This window comes from Danio rerio, chromosome 20 (genome assembly GCF_049306965.1).
Source record: "Danio rerio strain Tuebingen ecotype United States chromosome 20, GRCz12tu, whole genome shotgun sequence".
Taxonomy (NCBI): Eukaryota; Metazoa; Chordata; class Actinopteri; order Cypriniformes; family Danionidae; genus Danio; species Danio rerio.
The window spans coordinates 28,531,337-28,537,270 of record NC_133195.1 but is presented as its reverse complement, the minus strand read 5'-3'; the positions used below and the strand labels follow the sequence as shown (position 1 = coordinate 28,537,270).

Here is a 5,934-nt window from a genome sequence, read left to right as displayed (position 1 = left end):
TCTGCTTATAAATGTTCATGATTTTTCATCACAAAATCATTCTAAAGTTGCCTCGCATCCTATAATGTAAAGCCAAATCTGCTGAATTGCTCCCTGCAGGCTGGCTGCAGGAGAGGTTATAAGCTCAATTACACTTGACCATGAGTATGTTTACATGGACACCAATAATCTGATTTTAATACGATCAAGACAGTACTCAGATTAAGAGTCTACCATGAAAACAACGTTTTTTTTTATGAACTTAATCCGATCAAGGTCATAATCGAAGTAAACAGAAACTAAATTAAATTGTGGAATATACTGATTTTATTTGCATTATTGAAGCGCAACACAGACATATAAACACCTTAATCAAACGATTACCGTTGTGTAGAATTTTTTTGTCGCATTTTGTGACAGGATAGTCTCAACACACGGCTGTTTGACACTATTCCCTGTACCATTGAAGACCACAGACAACTGCATCACGAAATATGGAGGGTTTTTCCCTATACAGCATGCAACTACACTACAAAGCAGTTCATAGCTGCATCCAATATCTTGTTTGTCACAGGGGGCATGCATAAAAATTATTCTGAATGAAAGTGAAAGTGCCAAACTGCAGTTAAAGTTGACAAATTAAAAATGAAACCCCTGAAATTACACGAAACTACGGAGGAAACGCGGATAGTGTGGTGATGCAATGAAGTTAATCGAATTTTGTGCTATAACAAGTAAAACAGGATCATGAAGTGAACGTTCAAAAAGCAACTCGTGTAAACGCCTTAATCATATTATTGTCTTATTCACATTAAGGCTAATAATTTGATTACTGATGTCCATCAGACACTTTTAGAAATTTAAATTTTTATATATTTAATTTTTTTTAAAGTCCGTTTGAACTGAAAGTCACTGAGACTTTTATTTCAGTACTTCCAATTAAAAAGGGCATTTGGGTAGGGGGCGGGGTGTTTCTTTTTGTCATTCTTTTGTCATTGCAAATTCACAGTAAGAGGAGTGGTTTTAAGAACATTGTTATGCAGTTGCTATGGAAGCCATCAAGCTGACATCAACAGAAGGACCGCTACTCCAAACACGGAAGTAAATGCTCAGACTTTGATTAAAGTTTACCAAAATTTACATTAATTTCCATTAACATTAATTATTTACCCTAAGAATAGGAATGCAAGCTTGGAAAATAAACATTGTAAATTATGATTTTAAGTGCACTCAAAGTAGTTTGTATCATGTTGATGTTAAAGTGTATTATTTTTAATAGGGTGATTTTAGTTTATTTGATGCTACAGAAATGTGTTGTGGTTTCGTGATTATGTGCACACTATTGGTTCTGCAGGAGTTTGATCCAGCTTCTGAATGCTACAGCACAGACTCTTGCTCCAAATGATGTCATCAGTGCAAAATATCAGTGGTCTTGCATGAGTATTTTGGTTTAAGTTTTCAAATGTGGAAGAAAGTGAGTACTTTGTTCATCAATTATTTTGTCTATGGCCCATTCACATCAAGAGCAATAACTAGCATCCACCATGACAATCTATCAATACAAGCTGAGCTCAAATTTTATTGTACATCCACTGGGGAAGATGTATCCACACAGCAGCTCCTATTATAGTAACATAATAAAAATCATTTTTAGATGTCCAATTTTTAAAAGGGGGGAAAAAACAGTCAACCAATCAGAATCCTTAAATTATCCGACAATAAATAACATCATCATGAGTTTGTGTGGACAATAATAAAATTATCTTCAGTTATCTTTCTTTTACTCTTCATGATGAAGATTAAAGGGGGTGGGGGTGGTGTTGATCCAGGGACCTCTTGATCTGCAATCAAATGCTCTACCACTAAACTATACCCCCATGAAAACAAAGACTGTTGGTATAGCAAAAAGAAAAAAAAAACTTTCATACAGCTCTGTTTGAAAATTAATTTGCAAAATAAAGCGATTGGTTATGCCGTTAGGAGGAGCCAATTTCAATGTGCCAAAGTTAGGGTCAAGGTAAGTTACAGACACAAATCCAAGATCTTGCCAAAGAGGGCAACAGGATTTGAATTGGGGACCTCTTGATCTGCAGTAATTTTTTTGTAATTTCTTTTGTCATTTTTTTCTGCAAAAAAGTCGTTACTAGGGGTGTTAAAATTATCGACATCAGTTCAGTAATAAATCATAACCGGTTATTACGCACTGACATCATTCATCTCCTATGTGCGATGTTGCAATACTATGGTGAAGGACGGAGGCGAGGGCGAGTGAAGGCGACACAGCACATGAGCCGCAATTTCAATATAAGGAGAAATGCTGTAAAATTCCATCTCTGTCTCTCTCTCACTTTGGACGTTTGACCCGCTGGCCTGTTTGTGAGGTAACTTTTTCTCTACTCTTGGCTGTTAAAGCGATATTTGTGGATCCAGACATGAGCATGCCTGATGTGCAACTTTTTTCCACTGCGTATATTACGGATTACCTGTGATAATCGCGTATTATGCTCATACGGACTGTAATCACGGCTGTTCTTCCCGCCATCTGTGAACAGCGCTTTCATTTTTAAAGCTATACCCCCATGAAAATGAAAAACTTTGGTGTGACAAAAATAACTTTCACAAAGGTCTGTTTGAAAAAAAAAAAGAAAAAAAAAGCAAATGGTTATGCTGTTAGGAAGAACAAATTTCAATACAACAAACCCAGTGTCGAGATAAGTTACAGACACAAACCCAAGGTCATGCCAAAAGGGGCACCCAGATTTGAACCGGGGACCTCTTGATCTGCAGTCAAATGCTCTACCACAGAGCTTTACCCCCAAGAAAATGAAAAACTTTGGTATAGCGCCAAAAAAAAAAAAAACTTTCATAAAGGTCTGTTTGAAAAAAAATTAGCAAAAAAATCAATTGGTTATGCCGTTAAGAAGGGCCAATTTCAATGTCAGGGTAAGTTACAACACAAATCAAAGGTCTTGACAAAGGCAGTAGCCAGATTTGAATTAGGGACCTCTTGATCTGCAATCAAATGCTCTAACACTGAGCTATACCCCATGACTATTAAACTATTGGTAAAGCAAATAAAAAAAACACTCTTTCATAAAGGTCTGTTTGAAAATTAATTTTCAAAAAACAAAAGCAATTGGTTATGCTGTTAGGAAGAGCCCATTTCAATGAGCCAGACCAAGGGGCAAGGTAAGTTAAAGACACAAATCCAAGATATTGCCAAAGGGGGCATCCAGATTTAAACCGGGGACCTCTTGATCTGCAGTCAAATGCTCTACCACTGAGCTATACCCCCATGCCAAATGCTTTGGTATAGCAAAAAAAAAAAAAAAAACACTTTCATAAAGATCTTTTTGAAAATCAATTTTTTAAAAAAGCGACTGGTCATGCAGTTAGGAAAACCTAACTTCTAAAGTACCAACCAAAGGGCAAGGTAAGTTAGAGACACAAATCCAAGGTCTTGCCAAAGGGGGCACCCAAATTTGAACAGGGGACCTCTTGATCTGCAGTCCAATGCTCTATCACTGAGTTATACCCCCATGGCAAAGACTTTGGTATAGCAACAACAACAACAACAAAAAAAAAATCATAAATGCCTGTTTGAAAATTAATTTGCAAAAAAAAGCAATAGGTTATGCCGTTCGGAAGAGCCAACTTCAATATACCAACCCAGGGTCAAAGTAAGTTACAGACACAAATCCAAGGTCTTGCCAAAGGGGGCACTGATATTTGAACTGAGTACCTCTTGAACTGCAGTCAAATGCTCTACCACAGAGGTATACCCCCATGACAAAATTGTTGCTATAGCAAAGAAAGAAAACTCTTTCATAAAGATCTGTAGGAAAATCCATTTTCAAAAAAGCATTGGTCATGCAGTAAGGAAGATCCAACTTCAATGTACCAACCCAAGGTCAAGCTAAGTTAAAGACACAAATCCAAGGTCGTGCCAAAGGAGGAACACGAATTTAAATCGTGGACCTCTTGACCTGCAAACAAATGCTCTACCACTGTGCTTTACCCCTATGACGAAGATTTTGGTGTAGCAAAACAAGAAAACTCTTTTGTAAAGATCTGTTTGAAAATCCATTTTCAAAAACCTATTGGTCATGCAGTTAGAGCCAACTTCAATGTACCAACCCAGGAACTAGGTAAGTTACAGACACAAACTCAAGGTCTTGGCAAAGGGGTACCTGGATTTGAACCGGGGACCTCTTGATCTGCAGTAAAATGCTCTACCACTGAGCTTTACATCCGTGAGTCCAAACCACATGATACATTGTATACACTATATACATATACACTCCATACATATATACATTCCACACATGATAGACTCTTTACATATACACACATGAAACACTCAATACACATATACACATGATACACTCCTGTCAGGGTCTGGGACAGAACCCCGGTCTCTAGTGTGAAAGGTGAATGACTTAACCGCTGAGCTACTGGAACATGCTGCAAACCACATAATACACTGTAAACACTCTATGGATATATACACGACACACTGTACATATACACTCTCTATAAATATACACACGATACATTTAATACATGATAGACTCCATACATATACACACGACACATTTTGTACATATGCACACATGATAGACTCTATACATATACACATTATACACTCCATATATATTTACACAGGATACATTCCATACATAATAGATTCTTTACATATACACACATGATAAACTCTATACATACACACTCTATGCATATATACACATGATATACTCCTGTCGGGTTCTGGGATAGAACCCAGGTGTCCAGCGTGACTTAACCGCAGAGCTACTGGAACATGATGCAAACCACATGATACACTGTATATATGCACACTTGATAGACTCTATACATATAAACATCATACACCCTATACATATACACTCCATACACATGACACACTCTATATATACGCACACAAGACAGGCTCTATACATATGCACACATGATAGACTCTATACATATACACTCCAAACATATATACACACACTCTATACATATGATACATTCCATACATGAAAGACTCTTTACACATACACATTATACACCCTATACATATATACATATGATACATTCCATACATGATAGACTCTTTACATATACACTGCATACATATGTAATGAGACCATGTCTGGGCACTACAAGTCCCAGCAGGCTTAGCGCCATGCAAGGAAGTGTTGTTGTTTATGTGCGGACACTTTATTTCCTGATTGCGGCGTAAATTAACAACAGGTTGTAGATTGCTCAGCGCTATATAAGTGAGTCAAAGTTTGTTTGCCATTTTGCTGTCGTTGTTGCATTCTGGTCGCGGCACGTAAAGGCCGGTAGGTAGCAAGTTTATTTGTGTGATGTGCGGTCTCTCTTTCTCGCGGAGTTTCCTTTTTTTTTTAACGCATGCATAAACTGACATTTATAGAGTCAACACTTCACGTGAGGGGTAGCTGATGAGCAAACAACATTTAATGCTGCCAGATCTTCATTGCGAACTTATTTAAAGAGGTAGTTGTTTTATAATTTTAATAAACCGTTTTTAGTATTGTGTTTTAATGATATTATCCTTTTTATTTCTAGTGCTATTACGGGATCATTGTTTGCTGATTGTTGCCTGAGTGTCAGCATGGGAAATTAAGGATCTTAGAGGTACTGTTTAAAACAAAGAAGGGTTTTTATCTCTTAATGCATGTTTTATTTATAGGATGTTTTATTGTGTTTGGTTTCTGTGTTGTAATAAACTGTGTTTCCCCTTTTTAGGGATGCACGGTTGCCGTTTACTTTAGACTTACAATAATATTTTTGTTATTGAATCTTTGTTGTTGACTTTTGTTGTATGCGAATTTGGGTTGTTTATTATGTTGCTAGGTTGACAACAATTTGTATTTTCCTTTGTTAAACTTTTCTTTCTTTTGTAGGTTCTGTTTTGGATTTGCTTTACCA

The 5,934-nt window shown here is 36.8% G+C and overlaps 1 long non-coding RNA gene and 1 other non-coding gene across 2 annotated transcripts; one reads left to right on the top strand and one right to left on the bottom strand.

Moving 5' to 3' along the window:
- Positions 1-988: 988 nt before the first annotated feature.
- LOC141379241 (uncharacterized) lies at positions 989-1,748 on the top strand. The gene is made up of 2 exons (XR_012395717.1): positions 989-1,080; positions 1,334-1,748. It is a non-coding gene; the product is annotated as an uncharacterized lncRNA (long non-coding RNA).
- A 1,454-nt stretch (positions 1,749-3,202) lies between these two features.
- On the bottom strand, positions 3,203-3,274 carry trnac-gca (transfer RNA cysteine (anticodon GCA)). The gene has a single exon. It is a non-coding gene; the product is annotated as a tRNA-Cys (tRNA).
- Between the last annotated feature and the right edge of the window lie 2,660 nt (positions 3,275-5,934).